Below are 20,372 nucleotides of genomic sequence, written 5' to 3'. Positions count from 1 at the left end.
GAAGGATGTTGACTTGTATTGGTAGCTACAGCGGAACTGGGAGGGAGAAAACATCCAGAGAGAGGCCTTGTCCTCACGTGAGACTTGGGTTTAGTGATCTCATGTAACTTGAGATTGGATTATTTTACAATGTCCTAATCATATTCACTGTGTACTCGGTGGTTAGCAAGTTCTGGGGTCTAGGATGCTCTGTGCATGATATCTCTGTGCGCTGACAGCTTTGCCCATTGCTGCTGTGGTCCAGCCACAGCCTGGGTCCAAGTCCTAAGACAGGAAGGGGCGTCAGCACAAAGAAATGAAGTAGTGTCCGACCACAAGTGGCCAGCCCAAATAGCTTGAACTATCTTCATTTATACTTCAAAAACAAGCATGTTTTTCCCCACCCTCCAACATTAACCTCCGGTAAAAACAAATATGTCAATTATGTTTTTTCCCAACTTTTACATCAAGACATCTTTTAAACCAAAAACAATTGCTCAGCATTTTGCTAGCTTGGCTAAATATCAATCCAGGCACATCCTGTCTTTACAAAGCTAAAAGGTGACAAACATAGGTACACATTTCCAGGAACTACAATATTGTTCAAAACTTAACAAAGCGTATTTACAGAACTAGGGTGATTTGCATAAGCTGCTTACATACAGTCAGCTTGTATTGCTTTAACTGCCCGCTAACTTTTGCTGCCTCTGATCCTGTCAGCACTGAATCAGGGCAAGTCCCAGGGTCTACAGTGACAGCTGGACCGTGGGGCAGTGCAGAATACTGCCCGAACCGCCCAGCGTGTGTGTTCTCTTCTTTCTCATAACGTTGATAATTCTCTTGGTGGTTTTTAGAGTCACTTTGTCAGTCACGCACGGACAGATGTGATCATTCCTGGAAACCTCATTTTTTTTCTCGAATATTTTCTCCTAAAATTCACTGGGAACTGATGCTTCTCAGGTTTCTTATCTGGGGTCACATGCTTTGCAGGTTACATGAGATTTAAGAAACAGAAAATTTTTTAGATATAAAATTACTTTTGTAAAGTGTGGAGGTTTAACATAATGGGCTCCTTAATTTGCAAAGTATGTGGCTTAACACAATGGGTTCCTTAATTTGCCAGGTTGTTGCTCCTGTTTGGGTCTCACAATATCTGCGATGAACAAATTGTCATTCTGAAACCATGGGAATAAAGTTAGCGTTCTTGCTTTATCCACCCATGGATTGGTGCCACCTCCTGTCACTCAGGGTCTGAGCCGGGTGAGAACTGAAGCCCTGTCCAATCGACGGCGCCGGGGTGAGCAGCGTGCAATCAGGCGAACAGACCGAGGGTAGGGGGCGGGCTTTCGCCGGCTTGCAGGCGCCTTTGTCCCTGACGTGCCGGCGGACCACCATCTTGGGGTCTGGAGCCGGCCTTCCAGGTCCCGGGGACTCTGTCGGTACCGGCACGGTTCTGCGCCGCGCAGCGAGGACGCGGGGTGTCCGGACTCCGCCATGGTGAGCGCGGCGTCCCCGCGGAGCTGGTGCCGGCGGCGGCAGAGTCCCCAAGCCCGAGCCCTCGGTCCCTCCGGCTGCGGGGTGGGGGCGGGGCGGGCTCCCGGCATCCCGGCGTCCTGTGGCATCCCTGGTCCCAGCGTGGGGACTCCCCGCGCTGGGGCAGGGCTGTGCCAGGTCCAGGGGCGCAGGTCCTGGTGTTTGGACGAAGGGCCCCCGCGGGGCTTGGGGCCTGCGGCACTTCGCGCAGCCAGCTGCTCTGAAAGGACTTTTGTCGGCTGGTCAGTGCCGGCTCTCTGGCCCCAGTCTCTCGTTGCCCCAAGATTTTCCTGGACCTGTGTCGCTGCACGGCCCCACCCCGCTACCCTCTGCCCCGTATTCCTCTTGCTTTGTGTCTTATTCCCGAATCTCTGGATAGCTCTACAGGACTAGCTCTTTGACGGTACTGATTTTAGACATGTCTTTTCATTTCTCGCCATCTCTTCTTCTCAGGGCTTTTATTTTCTTGAGTCCGGCTCTCTAGGGCATGGGTTGGAATCCGGATTCCCACTTCCGCGCTGGGTCCTACCCTGCCCCTCTCTGTGATGGAACCTGGGGAAGGCATACCAGGGAAGCTCTCTGTCATGAACCCAGCCCCCATGGAACAGGAGTGTCTGATGCGGTGCCCAGCAGCCCAGGTGTCCAGGTTCTTCCCAGAGGCACACAAAGAATTGAAGTAGGGACTCGGAAGAGATGAAAACAACCATCTCTTGAAGTAGAAAGCAGGAAGGGTGGGGTCTCCAGAACAGGGAGACCTTGAAGTGGTCTTTGGGCTTGTCATCGGCCCCTGGGTTTAATCCCATCTCCCTGTGTTCTGTCTCTAGCCTAGGCAGCCTTGATCTGGATGGGGATAACCAAGGCAAGAGGCCCTGGTCAACGGATGCCTTGTTAAACACACACACACCAACCACCTTAAGTGAGACATTACCTCATATCTTCCCTGTCAGCTCTTCCCTGCTGGCCTGCCCCTGTCATCCCTGACACCCAGTCTGGTTGCTGTCTCTCACTGTCTCTGTTTCCCTCTCTGTCTCCTCCCACACACACACACACACCCACATCTTTTGAGGCAGGGCTTCTCAAGCTGTAGCCCAGGCTGACTACAGCTTATGGTGGCCCCACCCCTGCCTCTTGAGCACAGGAGCCACCCACCACACCCCTTTTCTCTCCACCTTTGTCTCATCCTTGTTAGCCTTTCTTTGAAATCCTGAAAGTGGGTGTGAAGGCCTGGGCTGGGAAAGGACTTTTGCGTCTCTGAACTCTAGCCAGGCAGATGGGGATGGGGGGCCAGGACGAGGGCTTCCAGAAGCAGCTGTGTACAGAGGGCTCACCCTTCCCTGCCCTCCTTTATGTACATGCTCCTCGGTGCCCTCTTAAGGAGAAAGGGGAGAGGGCTTTTAGACCTGGGCTCAATCTCACCTTAAAGTCAGACATGGCGGTATAGGCCTGTCATCCAAGCTACTCAGGAGGCTGAGACCAGCTTAAGCTACAGACTGAGTTCAAGGCCATCCTGAGCAACCCAGTTAAGCCCCGTCCTTAAGAAAAGAAAAATCAACAGGGAACCAGTTTAGTGGTAGAGTGTGTGCAGAGGGTGGGCCCTGGGTTCCAATCCCAGTCACCTCTTTGTGGGACTTCAGAGATGTCAATACTCCCTTCTTGGAGATTGGGGTGATGTCACCCCCTAACTCTCAGTATTGTGGGCCCACAGCCAGGCCACAGTGGGGGATTGCTTTGGAGAGACCATGCTGCTCAGAGCTTACAGTCCTCCCTACTGGGACCCTCAAACCTAAGGAAAGATAGGACAGGGCTCTGACCACTGTACAGAAAGGTAAGTTGAGGCCAGGGAATGGGGCTTAGTAGAGATGACTCCCTCATTACCTGTCACTGGGCAGCCAGGGTGGTCAGGGGATTGACCACCATAGGAATTAGATGTCAGTGTCTACTAGACTCTAGGAGGGTCGCCTAGGGATGGAAGCGACAGTGTTTGCTGATGCTCTCCAGTCTCTGAGGTTGGATGAGGAACTGAAGAGTCTGTAGGAGGAAGAAAGATTGAGGGGTGTGAAGGAAGAAGGCAGGGCGTGGTGCAGAATGAAGGCCTGACAGAGGAGGCCTGGGGCCTGAGGGAGGAAGTGAGGGTCTTCGGGAGAGGATGCCTTAGTCTGAGAAAGAGTTGAGGGAAAGGGTTTAGGATGAGGTCACCGGAAGGAGGTCTGATCATGGAGACCAGTTAGAAGGGAGGAGAGAAGTTTGAGACTTGAAGAGTGAAGGCATGGCCTGTGGATGGGCTGACCAGACAGAAGGGAAAATTAAGGGGGTATGAGACAAAGAAGGAAGCCCTCCCTCTGGAGAACCCCCCCACTCTGGAGGACCCCTCCCTCTGGAGAACCCCCCAACCCTGGAGAACCTCCCCACTCTGGAGAACCCCCCCACTCTGGAGGACACCCCCACTCTGGAGGACCCCCACTCTGGAGGACCCCCCACTCTGGAGAACCCCTCCTTCTGGAGTCTGATGGAAGTCTCTTGTCAGCTGAGAGTCAAGTAGAATGTTTGCTGTGAAGTTAACATAGAGGGTTACTGCTGTGTAGCAATATCTTCAGTAAGAATGTTAACATTTCTGGGGTGAAGAGAGAGATGGCTCAGTGGTTAAGAGCACTGGCTGCTCTTCCAGAGGACCCAGGTTCGGTTCCCAGCACCCACGTGGCAACTCACAACTGCCTGTAACTCCAATTCCAGGGGATCTGACACCATCACACAGACATACATGTAGGCAAAACACCAATGCACACACAACACAAACAAACAAATAAGAATGTTAACATTTTAATGAAGCAGTCTCTTTTGCAGATGCAAACTTGAGTTTTCCTGGGAAATCTTGGTGACACACTACTTTGAGAAGACCTTAGGGAAGACATTTTATCCCCTGGAAGCTGGAAATGGTGAGTCTGTGGTCTGGCTTCCAGATCAGGGGCGGGAAATCTGTAGCCTGCATAGTTAGACTAGTCTAGGTCCCCACTGTGCAACTTGACTGTGGGGTACTCTCCCCAGGGTCTCGACCCCCAGCTCTTGGAGCCTTCATATTCGGTTCTTGTAATCTGGGATTTCGATGCTTTTGTGTCTTTGCTTGGGACATCAGGTTCTGTTCTGCCCCCACAGCTACCCAGTACGAAGTCTGTGTTTGTCCTGAGCTCCATCTGTGGGTTCTGGTGAATTTAGGAAGCCAGCCAGCACCTGGCCCTGGCCTTCTGGAGGCAACTCACCCTGACCTGCCCAGGCCGTCAGTGGGCTTCTAGGACCACCAGTGTGTTTGAACTGCCAGACAACAGCCCAGGAAGACATTAGTCCTGCCAGTGACATCAGTGGCAGTGGGCTGTGGCTGTTTTCAGTGTCTGGGCATTGGCAGTTTTGTGCTGAAGCCTGTGAAGACGTTGGTCCTGGTATAAGGCCCTTTGTCTCTGCTGTTTCTGAGTCCTGGGCATGCGTGTGGGAGCTGGAAACTGTGTGGAGTGGCTTAGGAAGCTGAACTTAGAGGACGTTTGTAAGCCTGGGTAATGATGGCTGCGAGTTCACCCTAGGGCTTTCCTGGGCCCATGGCCTGGAAGGCCAAGCTGGTGGTGTTTGTCCTGTCCCTCCACAGGCTGCCTGCCTGTGCAGTCTGGGTGGTGCGTTTCTGGCTTGGTGGCTCTGGCTGACTAGCTCTGAAACTTGGTGACTCTTTTTGTCTTTCCAGGTCCAGGAGTGTGAGTGTCACTCTGGTTGTCTTGTCTTGTCACTGACCCATCTTTTTTTTTTTTTTTTTTTTTTTTGGTTTTTCGAGACAGGGTTTCTCTGAGTAGCTTTGCGCCTTTTCCTGGAACTCACTCTGTAGACCAGGCTGGCCTTGAACTCACAGAGATCCGCCTGCCTCTGCCTCCCGAGTGCTGGGATTAAAGGTGTGCGCCACCACCGCCCATCACTGACCCATCTTTACCTGGTGCCTCTTGGGTCTCTCAGTACTTCTCCCCCGAGGCCTTTCCCCTCAGGCGCTGGGGGTGCTTAGGTATAGACTGGAATCGGGATTCCCACTTCCTGAGTTGTTGATCTTGATTAGCACCCCCTCTCTTCCTCTCTCCCTTCCTCCCTCCCTCCCTCTGTCCATCTGTCCATCTGTGTCTGTAACTAGGAGTTGAACCTAGAAATTTCAGCACCCTTGACAAGCTCTGCCACTGAGCCATATCCCCACTGGGATTCTTGGTCTGTTTTGAGACATGATCTTGGAATCATGATCACAAGCCTAGTCTAGTCTTGAATTTGGGATTATCCTGCCTTGTACTCCAAAACAGCCAGGATTACAGGCCTGCTCCATTAGGGCTGGTTCCACGTCCTTTATAGCAGTGAAGAGAAAACCCCATTCAATGGCACATGGCAGGATCCTTGTGCAAAACGTACTTTTTTGCTTCCCAGGTTCTACCTTGTCCTTCTGGACATGCCTCCAGCAGCGGGCCGTGAGGTTGGGGTTACACAATGCCCGAAATATATCTTTATCTGTGGGGTCCATGCACCCAGCCCAAGCCCTTGAAGGACAAGATGATGCTTGTGGAATCCAGATGCATATAGTTACAGGGACTTGGAGAGGTGCAGATGTGCTGAGAGGCAGATGGAGACAGACACAGCAAGGGGCAGACAGGCCAGAGACCATAGTCAGGGCCCAGGCTCCGAGACCTGTGTGCTCTGACTCCTGCTTTGCAAAGGAACAAGCCACAGGGCGTGGGGACATGAAGCACATGCTCACATGGGGAGGCAGAGCGGAGAGTTCTTGTCTCTGCCCTGAGGTGGAGCCCACAGTTCCCGACTTTCAGTGTTTTCCTAGGGTTGATAACTGAGTCAAAAGAGACAGGTTAGGAGGCTTTGGAGACTCAGAGGGTAGGGAGATGCAGACTGCACCCCAGACCTGTAGGAGGAAATGCAGAGTCCTAATGTTAGTTACTGTTCTGTTTCTGTGATAAAGCATCAGGGCCACGGTAACTTAGAATATAGCTGAGAGCTCACATCTTGATCTAAAAGCAGGTTGCTGAGAGAGCTGCCTTGAGAGGGTGCAAGTCTTTGGGAACCCCAGAGTCGGCTCCTAGTAACACACCTCCAACTAGGCCACACCCAGTCCTTCTCAAACAGTTCCACTAATTCAAACTTATGAGCCTATGGGGGCCGTTCTCATTCAAATCACCGTGGCCCCTTGTGCATCCTGAGATCCCTCCCTCCTTCCCACCGTGTGTCTTCTTGTTTTTCTGCAGCTCAGGCTAGCCTCAGGCTTATGACGTCCTTCTGCTCCCGCTTCCTATGTGGTTTATAGGTGTGATCCACCAACCCTAACTCTCTGTACCCCTTTCTCTTCCCATCTCTGTCTGTGTCCTCCATAGTATCTTTCTGACACCCTTAAAGAGAGCAAGAAGACCTTGTCTGGAAAGGGACTTGGGCCAACTCCCAGCTGGGTAGATAATTACCCAGGATTCCAGGGCAGCAGCGCTGGTTTCCTCAGTCTTTAAGGTGGAGAAGGGGCTCAAGTGTCTGAGGAAGGAGGACCTGTGGGTCAAAGAATGACTTGAGAGATAAAAAGGGAGAAAACAGGGTGTGAGTGAGGAAGTGGGAGTCTGAGGGAAGAGTAATTAATATAGAACTTGGCAGCTGACGACACAGCATGCTGCTCCACTTCCTTTCAAGAAAGGATTTGTGGCTAGGTGTGTAGGTAGTCAGCTGCCTCCAGTAGCAGCATAGGACGTGTAGTCTCGCTGCAGGTTTCAAAAGCTGCACCATTGTGAGTTCTCTCTCTGCTTCCTTTGCTGTTTGAGATGTGAGGCCGCATTCAGCTCTCAGCATCCACATCTGCCATGCCTGCCTGCTGCCACATTTCCCTGCAGAGATGGTGGTAGACTCCTGTCCCTGTGGGACAGACAGTCAGGCCAACATGAAGTCTCTCTTAAAGTTGCCTTGGTTGTGGGGTTTTCTCACAGCAATAGAGAATTGACTAAGATGGCCTGCCTTCAGAGTTTGTTGATAAGTTCTTGAAGCCTTTGTTGAAAATCCTCTGGACAGGCCGGGTGTTGGGTGGCACACGGCTTTAATCCCACCACTCGGGAGGCAGAGGCAGGAGGATCTCTGCGAGTTCGAGGCCAGCCTGGTCTACAGAGTGAGATCCAAGACAGGCTCCAAAGCTACACAGAGAAACCCTGTCTTAAAAAAAAAAAAGAAAATCCTCAGAATGATGTATTAGGAAGCTTTTCATCACAGCGACAAAATGCCGAGGATAAACATCGTAAAAGGGGGAGTGGTTTACTTTGATGCATGATTTTCAGAGCTTTCAGTCAGTGGTTAGCTGGTCATGTCACACTGATCCTGCAGAGAGAAAGAACATCTTGGCAAGACAGTCGTGGTGGAGCAAAGTGGGTCACCTCATTGCAGCCAGGAAGCAGGGGTGGGGCATCGGGGTGGGGATGGCGGTGAGTCCTGACATCTCAGTCGCCCTTCTAGTGCATGTCCCTAGTGACCTCATTTCCTGGCCCTGGACTCTATCCAAAGACTCTATCCAATAGTTCAGTAGACTATTGACCAAGACTTTTGGCCTGGACTTTGGAGTGTGGTTCAGATCTGGACTTTCACCTGAGTGCATGTGCTTTTATTTTGAGGTGGTTTGTCCTGTACCAGTGGTGTTTGTGACCCTTGTACTGCTGTTTTGGTCATTATGTCCCCATGGTGCTCTTTGGAGGCAGGTATTACAAGGTTGTTTTGTCTTGTTGATTTTTGAGACAGGTCTCACTATGTGGCCCTAGCTAGCTTAGAACTTGCTCTGTAGACCAGACTGGGTTTAAACTCACAGAGACCCGCCTGAGTACTGGGATTAAAGGCATATACCACCATGCCAAGCTCAAGTATGCTCTTTTTTTCTTTTTTTAAAGATTTATTTATTATGTATACAGCATGTATGCTTGCAGGCCAGCAGAGGGCACCAAATCTCATTACAGATGGTTGTGAGCCACCCTGTGGTTGCTGGGTATTGAACTCAGGACCTCTGGAAGAGCAGTCAGTGCTCTTAATCTCTGAGCCATCTCCCCAGCCCAAGTATGCTCTTTTTAATCAAAATTACATTGACAGGTTGGGGCCTTTCGTACATACATACTGTCTAGGACAGCATTTTTGTAGTGACCGTCTTTTGTATTAGGATGAGTATTTTATTGAATTTTTAAATCTCTGTGGGCAATTTGGATTTCTAGAGTTAATTTTTACAATCTGTGAACCTGAAATCTGAGTGTGTGTGTGTGTGTTCCCTGAGGTAAGGTAGTCACTGAGTGTCCAGGATGGCCTTGAACTGACTGTGTAGCCCAAGCTGGCCTAAACGAGTAGCAGTCCTCCTGTCTTGGGTCCTGGGTCATGCAGTCTTTCCATTTTTGAATGGGGGTGGTGCCCTCTGACCTGTTCCAATGTTCTTGACTTTTCAGGACAGTCGTCTTTCGTGTGCTTCAGCTAGTCAATTATAAGATGAGCTGGGTGATAAAGCTCAGTAGTGAAGAGCTTACCCAACATGTGCAAGGCCTGGGTCAAGTCCCCGGCACTGCAGTACTCTATAGATAAGTAGATAAATAAATAAAAACCTCCAGCTCCATAATGAGTGAGTACATAAATAAATTAAAGCTATTTAAAAGAGTTTGAAAATATTTTAGTAGTTACTGTGAATTTAGTAGTTACTAGTTTTTAAGATAGAACCTCATCTTGTTATACCCACATCTCAGGGAGCCCCCCCCCCCCAAAGACCACCATGGAGTCAAATCCCATATGTAAAAGCAAAGAGCTTGGAGTTTGGTCTCTCTGTCTGTCCATGCAGCAATGAGAGCAGAGGGCCCCGAGCCCAGGCGGGGTGAAGTTTTTATCATAGCAGAGGTTGGGGTGAGAGGATTTCAGAGCTCAGGGGGTATAGGGACATTTGTCAGGGGGTATAGGGAATGTTTAGAATGTCAGGTATTTCCCCCTTAGATGCAGCCCTCCCCAGGTAGGGTCAGTTTATAGCTTTTTCTGGGGACCAGTGAGCCTGTCACGGAGCTGTGTCTGGGCCTCTAAGTCTATGATGGCAGCTGTGTGGTCAAGCTGTTTGGGGCCCCCACAATGTAAACCAGGCTGGCTTTGAACTTACTGCATAGCTGAGGAGGACCTTGAACTTCTAATCCTCCTGCTTCCACTTCTCCAATGTGGGGATTAATCATGGATGGCACTGTACTCAGCTGTAAGGCTAGGTAGCAAATCCAGATTTCATGCATGTGGGGCAAGTCATCCACCAACTGAGCTGCATTCTCTGTGCAGGAATGTTGTTACTGATGCATACACAACCCTGTATTTGGTACACAAGTAATTTGATCCATTCCCCCTCTCTTTGAAGTATGTTTTTCTCTTTTTAAAATTTTATTTTACTTATTTATATTGATTGTGTATATGTGTAGACAAACGTGTCACAGTGGACAGAGGTCAGGGGAAAACTTATAGGAAGAAGTCACTTCTCTTCACTCTGTGGGTCCCAGGGTTTGAATTTAGGTCATCGGGCTTGGCAACAAGGGCCATTACCTCCTGAGCCATTTACTGGGCCTTTTTCTCTTTATAAAATCGTTTGTCCTGCAAATAAAAACACTTTTACAACCTTCTTTTGATTGAGAGCCTTTGTTTATGTCCCTACGTCCATGGCTGAGACTTCTATGTAGTGCATCGAAGAAGGTGGGGGGATACTGTTAGGGTCCGAGAATCCGAGAAGAATCCACCAGGAAGACTTGGTTCGAGTGAACAAAAACTTAATGGAAAAGGCTGGTATCTCAGGGAGGTGGCCCATGTTGGGATGGAACCAGATCCCCAGGGTAGGGGAGGAAGCAAGTACTTTAAAGGAAGAAGAAACCCCTGCAACTTCAACCAGTCATAAAGAGCAGGGGGGGATGTGGTGAGGGACTTTCCAGGGCAGCAGATTCCCAGCCTATTTGGGGGAATTTGGGGTTTGTGGTTCTGCCCTAGCTTAGTACCAACCAATCAGGGTGACATTTTTGCAGTTAGGCTATTTCCTGGACATTTGGTGTTAGGCCATTTCCTAGACATCTGAGGCGAAATAATTTTTAGGGGAGTAGTCATCTCCCTCCGTTGAAATTGAGGCCTAAGAGAAAATGGAGTCCCTGTTGCTAGATTGGACCTGATAGTACTAACTACGTCTTTGTCTTGTTGTAGACCTTAGAATAAGTTTCAGGCTTTTGTCATTCATAAAGTTGTAGGTTGTGGCTTCATTAATCATTACTATATGCAGCTATGATCTTGTTGTCTATTTATTGAGAGATTTTATTTCTTAAAATAGGGTATTGAAATTTGTTAAATGCCCTTTGAGAATCTGTTGTAACCTTCATATGCCTTTTATTGTTTATGTTGTGGATCTGGTGTCTTATACATGTGAAATTTTATATGGTAAATGTTGCAAACCCTGATATGTATCACATGATTATAGTTTATAATTTTCTTTCTTAAAGACAGTGTCTCATGTAACCTGGACTGCCTTTGAACTTTCATATTGACAGGATGAAGCAGAGCTTCTGATCCTCCTGCATCTGCCTCCTACTGGGTCCTGTTTGCATAGTGTCTTAGGGTCTCTATTGCTGTGAAGAGACACCATGATCATGGCAACTCTTCTAAAGGAAATCACTTAACGGGGACAGGCTTACAAGTTCAGAGGTTTAGTCCATTATCTCATGGTAGGAGGCCTGGTAGCACACAGGCTGACATGGTGCTGGAGAAGGAGCCAAGAGTTCTATATCTGGATCAGCAGGCAGCAGGAAGAGAGAGACACTGGGCCTGGCTTGAGCGATTGAAACCTCAAAGGCCAGTGACACTCTTCCTCCAACAGGGCCACACCTACTTCAACAATTCCCCACCTCCTAATAGTGCTACTCCCTATGAGCCCTTAGGGGCCATTACATTCAAACCACCACATGTAGTTTATAATCTTTTTTGTCTTTTTTCTTTCTTCTTCTTCTTCTTCTTCTTCTTCTTCTTCTTCTTCTTCTTCTTCTTCTTCTTCTTCTTCTTTTTTTTTTTTGAGACAGGGTTTCTCTGTGTAGCTTTGCGCCTTTCCTGGAACTCACTTGGTAGCCCAGGCTGGCCTCAAACTCACAGAGGATCCGCCTGGCTCTGCCTCCCGAGTGCTGGGATTAAAGGCGTGCGCCACCACCGCCCGGCAGTTTATAATCTTTATGTGCTGTTCCTCTTGATTTTTTGTTTTATTAAAAAGTTTTAATAATAACTTTTTCCCCATTTATTTATTTATTGGGGAGATGGTGTGTATGCTGTGGTGAATATGTTGAGGTCAGAAAACAACTTCTAGGACTTGGTTCTCTCCATCACATGGGCCTCAGACATCACATCAACTTAGTCATCAGACATGGTGGCAAACGCCGTTCTCCACTGGGCCATCTCTCCAGCCCTTGTTAGGAGATTGACATGTGTCTTCATCAGTAGTACTGGACCTGTGATGGGACTACAGACAGTTGTGCCCATGACTTATTTATTTATTTACTTACTTATTCACTTATTTATTTGTTTGTTTGTTGGTTTGTTTGTTTTTGAGATAAGGTCTTACTCTGAAGCATAGGCTGGCCTGGGCCTCGATTGTGTTGCATGGCCTGACCTTGATCTTGCAGTCTCTTCCCTCAGCCTCCAGAGGGCTGGGATTACTGGCGTGTGCCGATACATCCCCCAGTGTGTACCCTCGCCACCACCCCAAGATCTTAGGCTCTATGTCTGTGTCTGCCTTCCTCACCAGGATCTTGCTGGGTAGCCCAGGTTAGCCTCAAACACGATGGAGCTTCCTGAATGTAGGCATTACAAATGGATGCCCCACTCTGGGCTTGAGACAGGACTTCACTCTTTGTCCAGCCTGGCCTTGAGCTCAGTTTTCTGTCCCAGCCTCTCAGGGAGCTTGAAACAGGCACACATCACTGCACTCACCCGAGTCTCCTTCAGCACCCGGTAGCCGCCAGGATATCCCTGCCCCTCTGTGACCACAGTGCGTGCCTTCTGAAGTGTGAAGCGCTTGCTCTCTCGTTCAGAACCCATGCCTTGTTTCCTTTCTAAGAACTGGCAGATATTCGTGTGCCATTAGGGAGCCTGCATTTCCCTCTGTTTCTTCCTCTTTTGAAACTGTCTCCTGTAGCCCAGGCTAGCCTTAAACTTACTTTATATAGTTTTAAAAGCATCAGGCAAGCCAGGTGGTGGTGGCGCACATCCTGTATTGAACCCCTGCCCCCAAGACAAAAGCATTGTAATGCTGGTTGTAAGGTTATAGCTGGGAAGCCCAGGGCCCCTGCTTGCTGTTCCTTTGTAAGGCGCTTTAGGCTTACCTCTTGAGGGGTATAGAGTCCTCTAAGAAGAAGTTAGTTAGTTTCGATGTCTGGCAGAATTGTGCAGATCTACTGAGGATCCTTGAGTTTCTTGAGTCTCTCTGTGTATATCTCTCCTATGATGGTAAAATGCCCTTGCCGAAACTCTGTTTGCATGTGCTTTCTCTTCTGGAACATTCCTAGTGTGTGCTTCCTTATCGTCGATTATTATATATCAGAAGGTCAGTTACTCCTCCTGTGTTTTCCATTCTGAATCTGCTGAGGTATTTAAGAGTAAAGTCATTTTGCTTTGGAGTTTCTCTGTGTCATCGGCTCAGCTGTGGAATCTGCTCTTCACTGGTTTTCTTTGTGTGTGTTGCTTTGGAAGGTTGTTCTTCCTTTTTTCATTTTTCTTTGGAGATGGGTTCACGGGCCTCGAACTCACAGAGATCTGCCAGCCTTTTCCTCCCAGGTGCTGGGATTAACGGCCTCTGTCACTGTGCCTGGCTTTGTTTTTCCATTTTTTAAAACTGAGTTCTTTGCATGCAAGTTTTCTCATTTTTTTTCTTTGTAATTATCTCTTTCTCCTAGTTCCATGTGTCCTAATGGAGTTGCCTGTCCAGTTGGGTTGTATTTCCTCTTTTATTACCTCCTGCTGTCTTAAAGGGTCTCTAGATCTTTATGTGGGGTTGTTTATCATGCTGTTGACTGGCATTGAGTGTAATAGTCCAGTCGGTGAACAATGTGAGTGAAGGCTGTCTTGTGAAAGTTCCTGATTCTCTTGTCACAGTGCTAAGTGAGGCCACTTAGCACATTAGCAAAACTGATGTATTATTTCCCATTTGCAGGACAGTGCATGACCAGACCAGAGCACATCTCTAAGTGGGAGCTTAGATTCAGGCCATGGACCACAGCAGAAGCCTCAATTCGATGCCTCCCAGGTCAGTCTGCAAATGGCACAAGGGGTATTAGCAAGAAGAGAGCGCATCAGATATGGTTTTGTGGAGGGGTTTTTGTTTGTTTGTTTTTGTTTGGTTTGGTTTTTCGAGACAGGGTTTGTGTGTAGTTTTGGTGCCTGTCCTGGACCTCACTCTGTAGCCCAGGCTGGCCTCGAACTCAAAGAGATCCGCCTGCCTCTGCCTTTTGATTGCTGGGATTAAATGCGTGCACCACCACTACCCAGCAAGTGTTGAGGTGTTTTTATACCAAAACTGTTCCTATAGATAGCTAGTCCTGTGACTCAGACATGTATTTTATGCAATTTCTGAAGAGGGTTATCCATGTTAACACATTGCCCAGTTTCTGTTATTGAGGTATATTTTCTTAGATTTGTTAAAATTTCAATCCTATATACTACTTAGATCCAGTGGTTTCCAACCTGTGGGTTGTAACCCCCTGGGGATTTAGTCACCCTTTCACAGGGGTTACCTAAGACCATTGGAATACACAGATATTTACGTTACGATTCATAACAGTAGCAAACTTACAGTTTGAAGTAGCAATGAGATAATCTCCTGATTGGGGGTCACCACACCATGAGGAGCTGTATTAAAGGGTCACAGCATTAGGAAGGGTGAGAACCACTGGCTTAGATGTTTTTATTGGTTAGTCACTCTATCTAAATTCTCTCTTTTTTAATTTAAGCAGTTGCTGTTCTTTTAATACTTGCTTTTGATCCTGATTATTCTTTATAACTGTGGTGGTAACACCAATAGTAATCACACAGACAACTCTTTTTTTTTCTCTTCTCTTCTCTTCTCTTCTTTTCTTTTCTTTTCTTTCCTTTGAGACAGGGTATCTCTGTATAACAGCACTAGCTGTCCTGGAACTCACTCTGTAGACCAGGCTGGTCTAGAACTCATAGAGATCCACCTGCTTCTGTCTTCAGAGTGCTGGGATTACAGGCGTGCGCCTCCATGCCCATAGATGACTGTTAAAGTTTTCTTACATTCATTGTAAGAAAAGTGAATCAAACCTATGAGGATTATGGTGACATAGAGCTCAGAATATTTACTAGGAGGAGAAAAAAAGTAGGTATGAGGTTTTATTTTAAGAAGAGTGTAGGGGTTGGGGATTTAGCTCAGTGGTAGAGCACTTGCCTAGCAAGCACAAGGCCCTGGGTTCGATCCTCAGCTCCAAAAAAAAAAAAAAAAAGAAAAAGAAAAAGAAAAAAAAAGTGTAAACTGAACTCGGTGTTAAGGAGTTGTTTATTTATTTCAGTTGGACATAACTATTCTCCAAATTTGGCACATCATGCCTGATTCTTGGGTGGTAGTATTTTTAATACCATTTTCTGTGTTTATAAAGTGAATGCCAGGGTTGACACCAGCCATGAAAATCCAGAAAAAGACTTGTGGCAAATAGGAATCAATCAAGCAGTACATCAAATGAAGACTTGATTTAGGTGGAACATTTATTGTGAGCTCTCTAACCACATTTCAGATCTGAACACAAAGAATGGAAACTCTTGAGGAGCTGCAGGCTGGAGAAGAGCCAGCCTTTTTCTTTTTTAAACTAGTTGGAATGAAGTATAGATTGTAAGCATGAGGGTGAAGAGAAAGGAACCTGGGAAGAAAACAAGACAACTGAGAACGTGTGATTGGCATTTCAGAGAAGCGTCACCAAACCTGGCACTTTTATAGTCAGGAAGTCCTCTGACATCCTTACCATCTTGGTCTCCATAGCAAGATACAAGATTCAGGATGTTATAATCAGTATATTTGATGAGGGATATCCATCAAAATCAGTGTAATCTTACACATCAAGAGAGTTTATATTCAAGATGCCTCTAGTAGATTCAATAAATGTTAGAAGTCCTTTTTAATGCCCCAAACATGAAAAAAATGTAAGGAAGCAAACCATTAAATTTAATGCGTGAGGGATAATGTTCTATTACCAGATGGAACTGAAAATGATAAGTACGAATGTGAGAGAAATAGTATAAATATAGTTATTCTGAGAAATCTTTTATTAAGTAGTTATACTTCAGAAAACATTAGGATGTATGTACTAGGAAAGGCCCAGTGAGTGCAAGGAATATAAATATTCTTTATGTTTCAAGGCAAAACTAAAAGTTCAACAAAAAATCCTCTAAGGGAGAAAATCCCATGAGCATAAAGCATGTGTGAAAATGTGTAACCAGATGTCACAGCTCAGCAAGAATCAGAAATCTTACACTGTCTTTATTCTGAGACAGGGTTTCTCTGTGTAGCCCTGGCTGTCCTGGAACTAGCTCTGTAGACCAGGCTGTCCTCAAACTCACCAGAGATCCACCTGCCTCTGCCTCCTGAGTGCTGGGATTAAAGGTGTGAAATTCTACACACTTTAAAGAACCTTACATATATATAAATTATAGGAAAGCTTTCTATTGTAAGTCAGCCCTCACTCAACATCAGAAATCTCAGAGTGGGGAGAAGTCTATGAATTTACAAATTGTTAGGAAACTATTCGATTTGAAGTTGGTCTTCATTTTTCATCAGAGAACACATTCAAGAAGAAGCCTTGTAAATGTAAAAATGCAAGAAAACTGCTAACTTCAAGTCATAATTCACTGTACATTAGAGAATTCACACAGGTTGGAAACCTTAATATTGTGAAGACTGCAAGAAAGCTCTCTCTTGCAGGTCATAGCTCTGTGCATCAGAAAAATCACACGGGTCATAAACCACATGAATGAAGCTTTCTTGAACAAGTCAGACATCATTTGAATTCAAAGAATTCATAGAGGTGAGAAGCCTTATGAATATGAAGAATGTGAAAGTCTTCATCCACAAGTCATGTATCTATACATCATGGACTGCACATAGGTGAGAAACTCTGAATGTCAAAGATGAAGGGAAGCTTTCTCTGTAAGTCAGAACTCATGCATCAGATAATTCATAAAGGTGAGAACTCTCTTGGATATAAAAGGTGCAGGAGATATTTCTCTCTCGGGTCAAAACTCTATCAGAGGACTCATACAGGTGAGAAACCCTATGAATACAAGGACTGCGGGGAGAGATCCTACCAGAAGACAGGCTTCACCCTACATAGGAGAATATGTACATGGGAGAAATCCTTTACTGTAAGGAGTACGAAAGCTTTCTGCTCAGTCATAATTCACCTCATATCAGAGAACACACACAGGTACCCTTTGAATATAAATAAGAAAAGCTTTCTTTTGCAAGTCACAACTTACTGGATATCAGAGATCCCATACAGGTAAGAAGCTTAATGAATATGAAGAATTTAAGAAAGCCTTCTACAGCAAGTCCCAACTCACTGTACTTCAGAGAGCTCATATTGGTTAGAGACCATATGAAGCAGAATACAGAAGGCATCCAGCTCAGGCCAGGCCCAGTGTCTCTTTGTTCCTGCCGCCTGCAAATCCAGTTGTAGAAATCTCAGTTACTGTGTCTGCCTGCGTGCTGCCATGCTCCCAAACTTAATGGGAATGGACTAAACCTCTGAAACCGTAAGCAAGCCCAAATTTAATGCCTTTATAAGAGTTGTGTTGGTCATGGTGTTTCATCACGGCAATAGAAACCCTGACTAAGACACCACTCGAGCAAAGAGTATGAAAATATTTAATAACATTTGCATGCAAAGGAATATGCAAGAATTGTCAGATAACATGAAAATGCCCTATTTTCAAATTATAGGCTTAGATGAAAGAGAAGAATCCCAGGTCACTGGCATAGACCAGATCTTCAACAGGATCATACAAGAAAACGCGGCCAAATTAAGGAAAACCACATTCATACAGATACAAGAAGCACACACACCACCAAACAGACATGACCAGAAAAGAAGCTCCCTATGGCATATTACATTTCAGACATTAAGCATACAGCACAAAGAGAAGTGGGTACTGAAAGCAGCCCAGAAAAATTACAAGTCATATATAAGGAAAGATCCATCAGAAAAACAGGTGGTTTCTAAATGGAAGATTTAAAAGCCAGAAAGAAAATCCTGGAATAATGCACTTCAGTTCTCATGGATCACGAATGCTAACCTCAGTTACTCTATGCAGCAAAACCATGTACTATAGTGGAAGGGAAAAACTCCATGATATAAACAGGTTAATGGAATTCATCTCCACAAAACATGTCCTTGCATAGAACACTGGAAGCAAGACTTCACACTGGAGAGAGGAGTGAGCAGAGCCAGGGACCACAGAACGAAAACACACAAAGCTATAATGACTGAAGCACAACATAGAACTCACAACACAAATAGAAATAGTAACAACAAAAAAGTGTAAAAACCCAGCATGACAGCAGTCAACACACCATAGAAAAATAACGCTAAATATTAGTGACCTCTATTCCTCAGTCAAAACACACAGGTTAGTGCTGGAAAGATGGCTCAGAGCTTAAGAACACTGGCCGTGCTTCTAGAGGTTCTGAGTTCTATTCCCAGTAACTATATGGTGGCTCACAACCATTCTGTAGTGGGATCTGGTGCCCTCTTCTGGCATGTATGCATAACACTGTATAAATAATAAATAAATCTTCAAGAAACAAACAAACAAAAAACACAGATTAGTTTAGTGGATTAAGAAACAAACTGTGGGGTTGGGGATTTAGCTTAGTGGTAGAGCCCTTGCCTAGCAAGCGCAAGTTCCTGGGTGCAGTCCTCAGTTTGGGAGGTGGGGGGTGGGGTGGGGTGGGGTGGGGTGGGGTGGGGTGGGGTGGTGGTGGTGGCGGCGGCGGCGGCGGCGGCGGCGGCGGCGCACGCCTTTAATCCCAGCTCTTGGGAGACAGAGGCAGGCAGATCTCTGTGAGTTTGAGGCCAGCATGGTCTACAAAGTGAATTCCAGAACAGGCTCCAAAGCTATACAGAGAAACCCTGTCTCAGAAAAAAAAAAAGAAAGAAAAGAAAAAAAAAAAAAAAAGAAACAAACTGTTGATCTGTTGTCTACAACAAACTCATCTTACCTCCAAAGATAGTACTGGTAAAAGTATTCTAAGCAAATATGATCAAGAAGCAATCAGATGTTGCTCTGCTAATATCTGGCAAATAGACTTCAAGCTAATACAAGCCAGAAGATATAAAGTACTCTACATGTCAATCACTGGAACAATTAACCAAGAAGACGTTACATTCTTGAACAGAAATGCACTGAACACTGGCACACCACACACAGTTTCATAAAAAGCATACCACGGAACTTAAAGATTAACTCCATTCAGAACACCACTTTCTCCAGCAGACAGGGTGTCTTGCACAAAAATCAACAGAAACACCAGAATCAAATGACAGCAGGCATCATATGAACCACTCAAGCACCAAAGAATAGACGTGTCCTCAGCAGCTCATGGAAGCTTCTCTAAAATAGACCACAGTGCAAACTGACACATCATTGAGGAACTGGAAACAGTGAGGAGAAGTCCTCTACAAAAGAGAAGCCCAGGCCCAGATGGGTTCACAGCAGGATTCTATCAGACTTCCGAGGAAGAGCCACAGCCGGTCTTTCTTTCTTCACCAGCTCCCCTTCGAGACGGGGTTTCTCTGTGCAGCTTTGCGCCTGTCCTGGAACTCACTCTGTAGTCCAGGCTGGCCTCGAACTCACAGAGATCCACCTGGCTCTGCCTCCCGAGTGCTGGGATTAAAGGCGTGCGCCACCACCACCTGCTCACAGCCAGTCTTTCTTAAATTAGTTTTTTAAAAAAGAAAGGAGATGGGAGGAGCATTACCAAATACCTTCTAGAATGCCAGTATCACTCCAGTTCCCAAACCAGGTATAGACACAGCTTCCACGCACTCACTGTACAGCAGTTAGACAGCTCCCGACCACATTAGATGATGTCAAAACAGAGCAGTTTAACTGAAATGGGAAGAGTCTGACCAGCATGAAAACTCCGAGCAGCAGCTCACATCTGCTTCACTAAAGAGAAACCCACGAGAAATGCTTCTCCAGCAGTTTCTGTCATCTGTACTTTGCACCTCTTCAATTTTTTCATCTTTCCCTTCTCAGCAGAAAAACTCCCCCAAGTTTCCAATCCTGGAGCAAGGATAAAGCCTTGAGCATGGGCACAGTGTGCAAGGTACAATGGGACTGGCAGGAGGGGTGAAACTGTGTTGCATAGTAGGAAATGGTGAAACTGTGTTGCATAGTAGGAAATGTTGAAAATGTTGGACAGTAGGAAATGGTGAAACTGTGTTGCACAGTAGGAAATGGTGAAACTGTGTTGTACAGTAGGAAATGGTGAAAATGTTGGACAGTAGGAATTGGGTGAAAGTTTGTAGGAAAGTGGGAGAAGGGTGGAACGAATGTTCTACAGTAGAAGTGGGATGAAAGTTTTGAACAATAGATGTATGGAAGTGTGTTGTAGAGTACAGTGGGTAGAAGTGTATTAGAGAGTAGGGGTGGGTAGAAGTGTATTAGAGAGTAGGGGTGGGTAGAAGTGTGTTGTAGAGTAGGGGTGGGTAGAAATGTATTAGAGAGTAGGGGTGGGTAGAAGTGTATTAGAGAGTAGGGGTGGGTAGAAGTGTGTTGTAGAGTAGGGGTGGGTAAAAGTG

General features: G+C 46.4%; 1 protein-coding gene across 1 annotated transcript in view; it reads left to right on the top strand.

The window, feature by feature from the left end:
• Positions 1-1,341: 1,341 nt before the first annotated feature.
• LOC118587381 (zinc finger protein 14 homolog) overlaps positions 1,342-20,372 on the top strand; it is a 48,838-nt gene continuing 29,807 nt past the window's right edge. The window contains exons 1-3 of the mRNA XM_036193312.1: positions 1,342-1,476; positions 4,354-4,445; positions 13,718-13,810. The gene's annotated coding sequence lies outside the window, so the exon portion shown is untranslated. The remainder of the gene's footprint in view (positions 1,477-4,353; positions 4,446-13,717; positions 13,811-20,372) is intronic.

Source organism: Onychomys torridus, chromosome 7 (genome assembly GCF_903995425.1).
Source record: "Onychomys torridus chromosome 7, mOncTor1.1, whole genome shotgun sequence".
Taxonomy (NCBI): domain Eukaryota; kingdom Metazoa; phylum Chordata; class Mammalia; order Rodentia; family Cricetidae; genus Onychomys; species Onychomys torridus.
This window is presented reverse-complemented; position numbering and strand designations above follow the sequence as displayed.